This window comes from Condylura cristata, unplaced genomic scaffold, assembly GCF_000260355.1.
Source record: "Condylura cristata isolate star-nosed mole 26May11 unplaced genomic scaffold, ConCri1.0 scaffold00014, whole genome shotgun sequence".
NCBI lineage: Eukaryota > Metazoa > Chordata > Mammalia > Eulipotyphla > Talpidae > Condylura > Condylura cristata.
Genome location: NW_004567115.1, coordinates 51,076,250 through 51,089,314, shown reverse-complemented (window position 1 = coordinate 51,089,314; position 13,065 = coordinate 51,076,250).

The window sequence follows — 13,065 nt, the reverse complement described above, 5'->3', positions numbered from 1 at the left end:
CTGTTTCTAAGCTCCAGAGCCACCAAAAGAAGACTAAATTCCTGATTTTAGGGAGATAGAGAACTGGGCAAAAACATCACTCTTAGATCTTCTGTCTCTCAATCTCTTTCAGTTCAAAATCATCAGCAAGACGCTGAGGCCCTGGGTCTGGTGCAGGGTCTTGTCTTGGGCCCTGGTGGTCTGCCGGCCCCGCCCCTGGCCTATGTCACACCAGGGAAGCCCTGGTTGTCTCACCCAGAGGCTCCAGGCCCTGGCTGAGCCTCCCTCTTCTCACCAAAGTTAAGTCTAGGCCCCCAGATGTGGCCCCCCCACCCCCCAGGACGTGGGGACCAGACTGTTGCAAGGAAGCTCTGCAGGCCGCAGTTTCTCTCATAAACAAGGCGGCAGACCCATTAGTACAAGGCGCTTATGAGACTTCCTGGTCACGTGCAGACACACACATCTACCTGTGCACAAACACACACATACACAACACACACACACACACACACACACACACACACACACACACGGCTATGTACTTACTATGCGTAGTGTGTTGACTGTGTGCAAGCCTGCCTATCCCTCCAAGGGCTCCTAGGTAATCTCGGAAAGGGGGCATCCTCCCCTTCCCTGCCCCCCCTCAGGTGGTGAGGTCCACACCCCTCTCAGCCCCCCCTGCCAGTCAGTGGGGACTCCACTGGCTCCCTCCCTCCTGGAGTGTGAGGAGCTCTCATTGGCTGCCGTCACCATGGCAACTCTCAGTCTCCTGGACCCCACCCCCACTTCCCCATTTGAGTTCCAGAATTCTGGGGAGGGAGTGGGGGGAGACAGCCCGTGCAGGCGCAGTGTTCTGAGTTCTGTGGATTCCCGGTGTGGGCTCTGGCCCCCTCGCCCGGGGAAGCCTCTGGGCCCCTTGGCAGTCCTGCTCCAGGTGGTGGCCAAGCAGCTGGCGTGTGCTCTCCTCACAGGCTTCCTGGGTGCCTGGGCCCCGAAGGGGTGGCTCCAGCTCAGAGGCAGCTCTCCTGAGCCTGAGGCCCCAAGGCCACTGCCAGGCCATTTGTTACTCTGTTCCCCCAGATGTGGTCGGCCAGAGGAGACAGCTTTCTGATGGGGGGACCGGTGGGGGGTTGGTGCTGCCTGTGCTCGCGGGGAACCCCCCCAAGAACAGCATGGCTGTGGGCCGTGGTGCTGGTCTGTGCCAGAGCCATGAGACTAGGGCTGCTATGTGTGTTCTCTGTTAACAGGGGTGCCAGGCAAGGGGTGTCCACTAACAAATCCCCTTAAAAAAGGGTGAGGTGAGGGCCCTCCCTGGAGGTGCAGCTGGTTAAAGCACAGCACAAAGAAGCTTGAGCCTTGAGCCACTCCCTCATGAGTTCGATCCCTGCCTGCCCCGGAGGTGACCACAGGGCGCGGCAGACCTCTCCTGACCCGCCCGCTGCTCCCCTCAGCAGTGTACTTCGTAGATCTGCCTGTTCTGCTCCCCACTCTGTCTCGGGTGAATCCTCTCACCCTCCGCATCTCTGGCCTATACCCCAGTTCTATATGAATAAATAAATCAATCTAAAAAAAAAAGGGTGAGGTGACACAATTCAGACAATAGCGACACGATGCTCCTGGCTGGCCCACGTGCAGCCAAGTGAGCCGGGAGCACAGAATGGACACGTGGCCTTGCACGGGGTCATCGGCCATCAGTGAGGTGATGGGCTTGCTGCCACCTTCCTGGAGACTGAGGTCGGTCAGGGAGGCCGGGGCTGGGCCTGGCTGGGAGGGAGGACAGCGGCCTGTGAGTGAATGTGCTTCCTGTGGCCGAATCTGCTGTAAGAGTGGTTACAATGGTCAATTTTGTTATGTTATTTTACCACAATAAGGAGGAAGTGACCAAAACCCCCCAGAAGGGGTGAGGGAGGCTGTGTGGTGGATCTCCATCGCTCCGGGGAGACTGGGGACAGAGGACCAGCCCAGAGTGCATAGGAGAAGGGCCCTCACCCCAAGGCTGCCCCCACCCCACCTGACTGGCCGAGGGGCTTGTCCAAGCAGCTGCCCCTGCCCCACTCCCGTAGTGGACAAGCTGTCCCCTCCCTTCAGGATTCCTCCTACTTAGCCACCACCGGCCGGCCGCTGCCACCCGGCCTTCTCGCCCCTCTGGAAGGCCGGCTGGGGGGCGCTGGCTGGGCTGTGAGGTGCCCCCAGTTGTCCCAGCAGAGAAGGCCCAATATCACTGCCGGTGGCAAGAGGGAGACCCTGTGCCTGGCTCCCTCTCCGGGCTGGGGTGTCCGCAGCTCCCTCTTGCCTCTGAGTCACTGTTCAAACCCACCAGCCTTCCGACAGAGCTGGAAACAGGCACTGAGCCCTCCAGGAAGCTATTTTTAGGGTTCATCTGCTCTTTCTGATTTCTCCTCTAGATTCCATATTCTCCCACCCCCAGATCTGACAGAGCTGAAGATTCCCAGAATCATTCATCTTTCCCCCTCCAGGTGCTCCTGCCGGGCAATTCAGCCTGCAAGCTGGCTGTCACCCCCACCCTCCCGTCCCCCCTTTCTCCATGCCCACCCTCGCCCTCGGGTCCCCCCAGCTGCACAGGAGCAGGGAACGCAGAGGTTTGTCTGACATCATCCCCCTCCCCGCCTGGAAGACTCGCTCACTCGCCAGGCAATCCCTGCCCGGGGCGGGCGGAGACTGTCCAATTGCCAGGCAACGGCGGCAGCCAATCAGGGCGCTCGGAGGTGATGTCATGGCGAGCGGAGCGGGGATGCTGATGTGGAGAGAAGCCCGGGCACCACTAATTGAGGGAGTGAGGACCCGAGCGCCGGCTGCCGACTGACTGCAGGTAAGGAGGCTCAAAATGCAAATTGTTTGGGGGTTTTCAGGCAAAGGACAAAGAAGTGGAGGCGAAGACTGGAGCAGTTAGGGGCCCGGCGACTCTTGGGTCGCCTTTGATTTCACCAATCCATTAACTTTGTCAAAGCCGGGGAGGGAGAGAGGTCGGGTGAGGTGGGCTGCGGCGTGCTGGCGACCCCTCTCCTCTGGAGTCAGGACCGAGGGAGGGGCCGCGGACTGCGGGCTTGCTCCGGGCCAGAGGACCCCCGTGAGTTCTTTCTGCATAGAGTGTGTGGTTGCCCAGGAGAAGGTCTCCCCCGGGCTGGCTCCCCCAGGTGCTGGCTGGACCCACACAGGCACCTCAAGCCAGAAGCTGCCCTGTTCTGGGTTTTCTGCCTCAGGCACGCTCTCCTGCTCCCCCTCCCGCCTTGGCCTTCGCAGCTCCAGTCTTTTCTGTCTCCTCTGCCTGCCCCTCTGCCTGCCGGTTACTTTCCTCTGGGTTCTGAGGATACAATGAGATCACCACCTCTCCTGGCCCCGCCCCGCCCGGAGGCCAACCTGACCCTACCTGGGCAGGGCTGGCAGCGGCTCCAGGGTCCCGGCTCCCCCAGAGCTGCACACTGCAGACAGCAGGCAGCCACACCCTGCCCCTGCCAGCACCGAGGTCCCCCACCGCCTTGCCTGAGTTTGGGCACTGTCCTGCCTTCACGGGGCGCCCAGGGATCCCTTGTCCAGTGGCCAGCGCTGTGCCCACGTGGTGGTGATGGTGGTGGTGGTGGTGTCTTTGTCTTATTCCTTCAGGAAGATGCAGCCAGGTGTGCATGCGTCCCATTGTCCTGAAAAGGGGCAGGTCCCCAGCCCTTGGGGGCTCAGAAATATTCAGGCAGCCTGGCCTGAGAACGCCTTCCTTCCTCCTGGGAGGAGTGGGTGGGGTCGGCCAGGGGTGGCGGCTGGAGCCCTTCAGGGGGGTGGGTGGGCGGTGGAGAGGGCGTGTGGGGGAATCTGTCTCTGCTGAGGCCCAGGCCCCCTCTAGGGGGTGGGATCTTTCCCACAGGCTGGGAGTCAGGGTGTCAGGGGGAATGAGATCATCATCAGATGAAGAAATAATCACAGAGCTGGGTGAGCGGTGGGGAGGCAGCAGGAAAGGTCTGATCAGCCCAGGGAGGGCGGCCAGTCTCCCAGGCCCTGAGACCATGCTTCATCCCTCTTTAAGTCCACTGATTACCACCACCAGCTCCTTGGTACCTGTCAGCATTTCCAGCCTCCGCGGGGTCTTCAGCTTCACCCAGGTGTCTCCCGGAACAGGCTGGAGCAGGTGGGGCTCTTTCAGTGCTAGGTGGACCCGTTCTGGGCACTGCAGGGAGTGAGCTCCCCATACCCGAGGGCAACCAAGCAGATGTTGGATAATCACCCTGGCCGGGGCTGCAGAGGTGTCTGCACTGGGTTGGAGCTGGCCTAGATTAGTGGTTTTCAAACTGTACATTGAGACCCAGTTGTGGACTGTGAGATCTATGTGATGGACAGTAAGAGTATTTTTTTCATAAAATGTAAAATCGGGTAGGAAAAGATCACAGTATATCTCATGTAGTAAATGACATTTCCCGACCCACTTTTAAGTATATAGTTTCACTTATATCAATATTTAATCAATATTTAATAAAACATAACAGATTTACACTTATAGATTTATACATTTACTTACAGATTTATAAATAAATTGAAGCATACTAAATGCATAAATAAATTTGAATATGATTTGATGTATGATCGTTGATATTGTGAATAAGTGTAAACAACAGGTTTACAGTTTATAAATAAATTGAAGCATACTAAATTTACAAATTTGGATATATGATTATATGTGATTATTCACATTATAAATAAATGTAAACATAGCAGATTTACATTTGTTTATAAATAAATTGAAGCATACTAAATTTATAAATAAACTTGAATGTATGATTATATGTGTAAATACATTTCCAGGTATAAATAGACACACATTTACTGTTGATTTGAATTGTGAGTGTATTTGTGTGTACGGACGTGTATCTATCAGTGTTTCGTGTCCCATGGATACGCACAGTCTCTACGCGTATGTACACAAACGTACACAGAGACGCCGGTAACTACAGTACTCCTTTGCTGGCATTATTTCCGCACCTGTGTGACTCCTGCGGCCGGCGCAGGTGACAAGCCGTAGCTCTTCATTGTGGGTCCCAGGGAAAAGGAGGCCCGAGGAACATCGGGCTGAGCTGGCCTCTCGCTGCCCATTTCAACCATCAGATACAAAGGAATCAACAATTCTTACTAGACTTTAAACTGTTTTTTAACTATGAGCAAATACACAGTCTGAAATGTAACATCCTAATCGTTTTTACACGTGATTGTCTAATATTACTGAGGGAAGAGTGGTCGACCAGGCTGTAGGATTTAGGGTGCAGAACACCCCTGTTCCGATGTGTCACCGCAGCCCCTGCCAACCAGCACCCACAGTCCTCCATTGCAGCCCGGGGTCCCTCCCCGAGACCCCCTCCCGACGCTTCCCTTCTGCAAATTCCAGTTTTCAATCAGCTTTGATTGTTTTGATTTTGCTTTTCTGAGCAAAATCTTCCTGTTTATCCTTCTCCTTTGACTTATTTCACTTGACCTCAACCTCGCCAGCAGGAGTTCACGCTCGTTGTTGTGATAGCTGAGTAGTATCCCAGGGCACACACTGCGTGCATCTATCCGGCGTGTACACACACACACCTTCTGAACCAGCTCCTCTGGCCTGGGCACCCAGGGCATTTCCACAACGTGGCTCCTATAAATAGCCCGCGGTGGACCTGGGAGAGCATCTTGAACGAGGGCATCGGTGTCCTGGGGGTAGATGCCGGGGAGTAGAATTGCTGGATCAAGTGGTAGATACTGTCCTATTTTTAGCACTTGGAGAGGCCGCCACACTCCTCCCCACGCTCCTTCCAGGGCAGGGCCTTGCATAAAAATACTGCCCGGGGCATTGAGTGCCTGCACTTTCCCGAATTCTCTGCAGAACTCTTCTCTCCTTGTGGGACTGAAGTCTGCCCGTGAAGCACCAAGTCCCGCCCTCCGCTCCCTGGACCTGCCACCCTCATGGACTTAATGTCTAAGAGCTCCCCGCGGGTCCCTGGTGCAACTGGGTCCTTTGCTGGTCCCTTGGCCTGGCTGGTGTCCCTTGGCGCCAGGCCACCCAGAGTCCTCCGGGCACGGCCTGGGCTGCTGCTGGTTCTTCACATTCCCGGTGTTCCAGTTGCGGGCACAGAGTGCCGGCTCCTGAGCCACGAACCGCTGGAAGTGGAGCCCTGCGCTCCTCGGAGGATCTTTGTTGGCAAGGACGGATGCGTGGGGACTTGGGGGGACCCAAGGTTGTCCCTCCAGAACCCTCACACACTGCGCCTTGGGGCAGGAGCGTTTCTTGCATTTTCCACTGTAGATTTCTGCTGTGTGCATCTCTTTTTGGCTCAGTGCGAGAATCTGAGAGCCAAGTCAGCCGGCTGCTTCTGCGTTTGAGTGAGGCCATCTTCGCAGCCTTTGCCTGATGGGAGAAAAGTGGGTGGACAGCAGCAGAGGTGAAGACAGCGGAGGGGAAGCAGTGGGTCAGGAGTAGGGAGTGGGAGGAAGTGTCAAGAATGATGGCCAGGGCAGAGGGCTGCTCGCCTGGCCACACACCATTCAGGTCGTTTGTGTGCTCGGCTTGAAATAGTTGGGTATTTTGAAAATCAATATCTACCTAACCCAAAAGTAAGTAAATCAATACATGCAAAGCCCGATTTCCCCTGGCCTCCTAAGGTCCTCTCTCTGAGCCCCCTCTGTATCCTTTAATGATTCCCACGTACCCGGGCCCCTTGTTTGCAGGCCTGCATCTCAGAGATTTTGAGGCTGGGTAAGTAGGCGGGGGGGGGGGGGGGGGGGCGCGATGGAAGCTGGGAAGACCGCAGACCCAGGATGTCACTTCCATGATGCCCAGGGGGCTCAGCTCTCTCCCGCCTCTTTGTTTTCCTTTTTTGGCTGTTGACTTGGAAAATGAGATCCTGATGATGTATGATTTTATTACATTAGAATTCGCGCCGCCTAGAGATGTGATAGTCTGGAAAAGATTCCTTTTTCCATCTTTCTTTGGGGGGTGTGGGGGTAAAAACCTCACCTGCCATTCCGGAAAGCCTGTTTCAGGCCTCCACACCCGCAGTCCTCCAGGAGGACTGGCCATGTCCCCGACACCCCACGCCTCTCCTCCCCCACCAAAGCCATTGGGTTCCTCTCAGTTAAAACCAGAGTGGGGCTGTGGCCCCCCCCAGCTCAGTCTTGGGCCCCCTCTCTCCTGAGGAAGCGTGGGATTGGAGGGGTCAGAGCTCCCCGCGCCTCCTCCACAAGCTGTGGGTAGAGGGTGCCAGTCACCAGCCGCCGAGGTGGCTCCTCTCTGCAGGTACAGGTAGGCTGAGCGCCTCTCTCACACCTGGGGGCCCCTGCGGGCACTTCCACGGGGCTATTGAGACCTGCATGTCTTATTGGGGAGAATTCTGCCCCCCCACCCCCCACAGGGAGGCAAGCTCTGTTGCACCTTCAGCCACAGGCTTCGGGAGCCCTCTGTGCTAGCTACCCTTGGCCTTGAGACGAGGGCGGGTGAAGCCCCGTGGGTTCAAACCCCATCCTGATCATTTCCTCCCTTGAGACTTTGGTAAGTCAAGTCACTTCCCTGCGCTGACCATGCAGATAGAGGTCGCACTAACAGCTATTTCATGGGCTTTGAGGAGCTGACATGATGCGATATTGATGCCCAGATCACAACAAGTACAAATAAAACATAAGCGAAAAACCAGCAACTGGTCGCTAATCGCAAGCCGCGGCCTGGTGCAGGGCTTCCTTCCGCCGGACACTTGGCTGTTCTGAGGGACCTGGTGAGGTGTCGCCTGTGTTGTGCGCGTGCGAGTCTGAAAGTTCCGGCTCTGTACAGCGCTACACCACACCGAGTAGCTGCATGGGCCGTTCTGTGCGGCCCGTTCCGGGGAGCTCACCTGGGCCTCGTCATCAGTGATGCTGAAGATGCCCACGCCTCCAAGTTCCCATCTAGGTCCCAGCTCCTCGGTGCCAACCCGGCCCTCGGCCTGTGGCCCCCCATGCAGTGTGCACCCCCACAGCTCTCCTCTCAGCTCCCCAAGTCCAGCTGAAGCAGCTTCTACTTTTTTAAAGATTTATTTATTTATGCAGACAAGAACTGGGGTACAGGCCAGGGGGGCGGGGGTGGGAGGAGTCACCAGAGACAGAGTGGGGAGCAGAACAGGCAGATCTGCTGAAGCACACTGCTGAGGGGAGCAGCGGGGAGACAGGAGAGGCCTGTTGCGCCCTGTGGGTCACCTCTGGGGTGGGGATCGAACTCGCGCCTCGCGGCTGTGGGTGCTTCACAGTGCTGCTCTTTAACCGGTCGTGCCACCAGGGAGGCCCTGAAGCAGCTTCTAAGCCCATAAGGTACCAGGGGCAAGTTGCTCTTGAGTGCCAGTCTCTTCCTCTCTGCCCCTGCGGCAAACCTGGGGGAGTGAAGTGATGAGGAGCCCCGCCCCCCACCGCCACACCCCCCAGTTCCCCACACAGCACCTGACTTTGCCCAGCAACTTGCATTCAACTCCCCGGACCTTCTTGGCCCGTGACCTCTGTGGCCTGTGTGCTGACACCAGCAGGGCACCCCCCTTCCTGCCCCTGTGTCATGTGGTCATCGTCAGAAAGCTCTGTGGGCATTTTAGGGCCTGGCCCAGCTCTTGGCATGTAATTATGCAATAAATACTGCGGAAAGAACGAAAACCACATTCATGAAAAAATAATTTATCTTCTTTAAAAAAAAAAAACAAACCTAATGATCCATCCTGCTGTCAGCCTGACCTTCTGATGAGCAGTGACTAACCAGGGTCAGCGGACAGGTGACCTGGCCAGGACGATGTGGTTCCGGGGAAATAACATGACCCCCGCAGGACTTTGGAAAAGACGAACTGCAGGCGTGGGCGGAAAAGCCGCCCTCCTGGCGTGCTGTGCTCGGGTCTGGGTTCCTGGCTTCCCGGTCTGGTTCGGAGCCGGCGCCCGGCTCGCCAGGGCCCTGCGGCCAAGCCAGCCAAGGTATATTAGCTTCTTGTTCCTCAAAAGCGGTTCTAAGGGATGGCATCCCGGGGGCATCGTCTGGGCCTTGCTGCCCGCCCTGGCCACGCGGGCACCTGAGGTCGCAGGAGGTCAGGTGTGTACCAGCAACTGACCGTGCGGCCCCTCCTCTGCCGGCTCCTGGCCTGAGGTCTCAGCCACCATCTGTGGTCACGTAAAGAGGCCCCTCTGCCTTCCAGCTCCGCTGCTCAGACGGCTGCTCCCTGCACCTGGTGGGTGGGCAGAGGGAAGGGGTCGGTGTGACGGGGACGGGCACGGGCCCCGGAGTCTTGGCCTCAGCCCATCTCTGCCACTGATGTGGCCCCAGGATCTCTGGCCCTGGAGCGGGCTCTTGGGGAGGGGCCACGGCCCGGTGCCCGTTTGCTGCCCCCAGTGGGGGCGTTAGCCTCGGGGCCCCGCCTGCCAAGTTCTAAGCACCCAGGTCCGGGACAAGCCAAAATCCCTCCTATTTCCTGGGGCCCCTCACTGAGAACTGACTGGACAGGTCAGTTCCCTGCATCTCTGACACTCAGAGACGTAGGAGAAATTGGGGCCTCTGATCTCTTCCCCACCATGCCCACGAGACCCCCCTTTGTCGGCAACCTTTGTCTAGACCTTGCTGGGCCTTCTCCCCCCAGCCAAGACCCGTCTCTGCCTCTTCTCTCTGACGCCTGTACGCTGTTTGCTGGGCCGGTGACTTACTCGTTGATTTCACCAACGGTGCTGGTGGCTGTCCACTGACGATGGACGCCACTTGCTTTATCGTGCCCGGACTCTCCGAGGCTGCTGCTGGGGACAGACGAGGCTCTGCTTGTGCGCAGGGCTTGGCGGGGTGTGGCGGGTCCCCCGTGTAAGTCCCTCTGGGCCGGCCCCTTGTCACTCCTCTCCTGATCTTGCCCCAGCTGACGTGGCCACGTGGCCCTCACGCCAGTTGTGTAACCTGAAGCCAGAGCTGCAGTGGGCAACGAATGCCCCTCACGGCCCGGCGTCTTTCTGAATCCACTGAGGCACGTTCCTCGCTACCCAAGAGCCTCACTGAGCAAACTGAGATAGTCGAAGATGTGGCTTCCTGCATGCCTGAAGGGCCTCCCTGCTCCCCAGGAAGCCCGGCTGTGAGATCCAAAGTCATGCAAAGTGACATTGCAGAAATTCAGAAATTCAGTTGCTAATGGCCCCCCATGCCCTCACCTCCACCACCTATAGCCAATGTGGGTGCTGCCCATTGTGCTGAACCCGTGAGTGCCCCCAGGGGCTGGGCTGCCAGGGAGCCCGACCTATGGCTGGCCAGCCTGTTTCCACCATGAACGCCTGGGAGCAGCGTTGGGCAGGAGTCAGGAGGCCTCACCCTGGGCCCTGGGTCTGTCCTGGTTTCATAACTCCCAGTTGGGGTCCCTTTGGTCACGAGTTCTGGTCAGCTTCCTATTCTTCCTCCGGGCTGTCCAAGGCTTTGGGGGCGCCAGGGGTCTGCCTCAGCTGGGGCTCAATCTTGCTTTGCTCTGACGTTTTGGAGACTCTCCTGGTGCTGGGCCTGCCTGCATGACCTCACGTCTACTCTGGCTCCTAATCGTCATCCTGCCCCCTCAATTCCTGACAAGCTGTCTCCTCTGACGTGGGTCAGTAACACCCCTCACTGCCCGCTCTAGCAGTCCCATGCAGGGGTTTGCTGCATCTGGACAACAGACCCAAGCGACTCATCATCAGACAGGGCCACAGCATTCGGAGGGGCCCAGGCACCTCGGGCTAGGCTGGCTGGCGGCCGCTGGGTTGACCAGGAGACTGGCTGGGCTGGAGGGATCAAAGGTGGAAGAACAGATGACCTGAAGGGCCCCCAGGTCGTGGGTCAACATACGCAGATCCTTCAGAAGGCATGTGTCAACCGGGGTCTCGTCAGCGAGACAACCTGGTGCCCCTGCCTGCCAGGCTAAGTGCGCGTGAGCCCGGGACCCCACCCGAGGCTGAGGCCATGGGCTCCCTGCTGCGTCCGAGGAGCTCTGTATTTATGGGTGTCCTTGCCCCCTTCCATCTTAGAATGCTCCATGGGCAGTGACATCTTTCGGTGGGTCTTGAGCGCATCAGAAAGTCTGTAACTAGGGCTGGAGATGGTGTCCACACCCAGGTTCGCTTCAGGATCCCATCTGACCTGTTGGTGGGCTTGAGCCCTGGCTCGCTCCTCTGCTGTGTGTATGAGTTTCCTGTAGCTGCTGTGACAAATGACCATAAACTTAAGCCAGCGTAAGCCAGCAAACAGTTTATTCCTTCAAAGTTCTGATGTTCAGAAGCCCGAAATCAAGGTGCTGGCAGGATCACACTCCCGCCAAAGACGGGGGTTGGGGGGGTATGTGGGGGGACATGATCTCTGGTCTCTGCCAGGCGCCGGTTGGCTTGTGCTGCGTCCCCCGATCCTGCCTCTGTGGTGATGTGGGTCCCCCACTGTGTGTTTCTCTTAGGTAAGTTTCTTACCCCACAGGTGTCACTGGATTTAGGTCCCACCCATCTTGAGATCGTCACTGCATGAAACCTGCAAAGACTCTCTCTAAAGCGTCGCATCCTCAAGTCACAGTGTTTAGGATGTAGACAGTCCCCTTTAGGGGACACCATTCAGTCCACTCTGCTGAGCGACCTTGAAAATGTCAGTTAGCTTCTGTGAGCTTCCCTCCCTCCCTGATGAGACCAGGATAGTAATTCCTACCTCACCAGGTAACTGTGAAAATTCAAGTGAAGGTGTTTGTCACGTAGTAGATGCCCTATAAATACACGCGTTTAATTATGCAGATTCCAACCCTGTGAACCCGGCGCTGTCAGTCCCAGCCCCTCTGGCCTCGTGAGCCTCTGCCCATCTCTGGCTGCCTCCTGTCCCTCCCGACCTCCCCTCTCTGCCTCCACGTTTTACCCGACTCCCCCTTTCCTAAAACTCCCAGTATCTTCTGTGTCGAAAGCATCAATGCATATTTTAACTGGACCGTCTTCTCAAGCCACGCGGGCTTGCTTTCCCCTGAAGCCAGCACCATGGAGGGGCGCCCCGTCAGCACCTGGCCCTGCACTGGTTACGGCTCACAGGTGGGAAGACCTGGATCCTAGCGCCATTTCAACTACCAAGCAGCAGTGTGACCTTAGCCTAGAGCCTTAACGTCTCTGAGCCCGGCTCACACTACCTGCCTTGCCGCCTAGCCCAGGCTCAGGAAGGCGAACAGGGGGACGGACTGTGGTCTGTGCAGCGTGGGTCCTCCATTCCCAGCTTGGCCTGAGGCAGGGTCCCTGTCTCCCTGGGCAGGGCTGCCCAGGCTCAGCCCCTTCTCCCTCAGGCTGTCCTCTCTGCGCCCCTTCACTAGCTGGACCCCAGCGAGGGTCCAGGCCCCGCCTCTCCCGCCTGCCAGCTGGCGCCTCCATCAGCCGAGACATGCGTGGGGGCTGTGCAGAACGGGGCTGGTGGCCCGGCCTGGCGCGTCCAGGCACCCGGCCCCGCCCCGCTCGGGGACTCACTGGTACCGCCCGGGTCATTTGACTCGGAGGAGAGAGGCCTTTTGTGCCGTCCGAGAGGGGCTGTGGCTGCAAAGCACAAAGAGAAGAATGCCAGGGTGGGGCCCGCGGGAGCACAGCACTTGCTCGCTCACCCTCCAGCTGTGTGACCTGAGCAAGTCACAGCTCACCCTGAGCCTCAGGGCCTTCTGATGGGGGCCGGGAAGCGGTGCAGGGGGGTGGCCCCTGGCGTCCCCCGATGACAGAGGCAGAGAACAGGAAGCCGCCCTCTCGGGAGCACCTCTCTTAGGTGCTCGGAGTTTCTACTGTGACTCTGTGCAGACAGAGGTGGAGAAAGCAAGGCCAGACAGGGGACGGGACCGTGGCGGTGGACAGTGGGCGGGCGGGCGGTGGGGTCCATTTTATTCCACACGGGAACATCCCCGAAACTGGGCTGAACCCACTGCGGCCATCGCTCCCCAGTCCCTCCGGCCCTCGACTCCTGAGAGACAAGGAAGCTTCGAGGCCTCTGGGCTGGCAAGACGCAGCGGGCTGCTGCTGCTGGCGTCGCCCCTGGCCACCACGGCCGAGAACGGCGTGCTGGCCGGGTGATCCCCGGAAGCAGAGCGCTGGGATATATACAGGAGATTTATTATGGGGGCTGTCTCC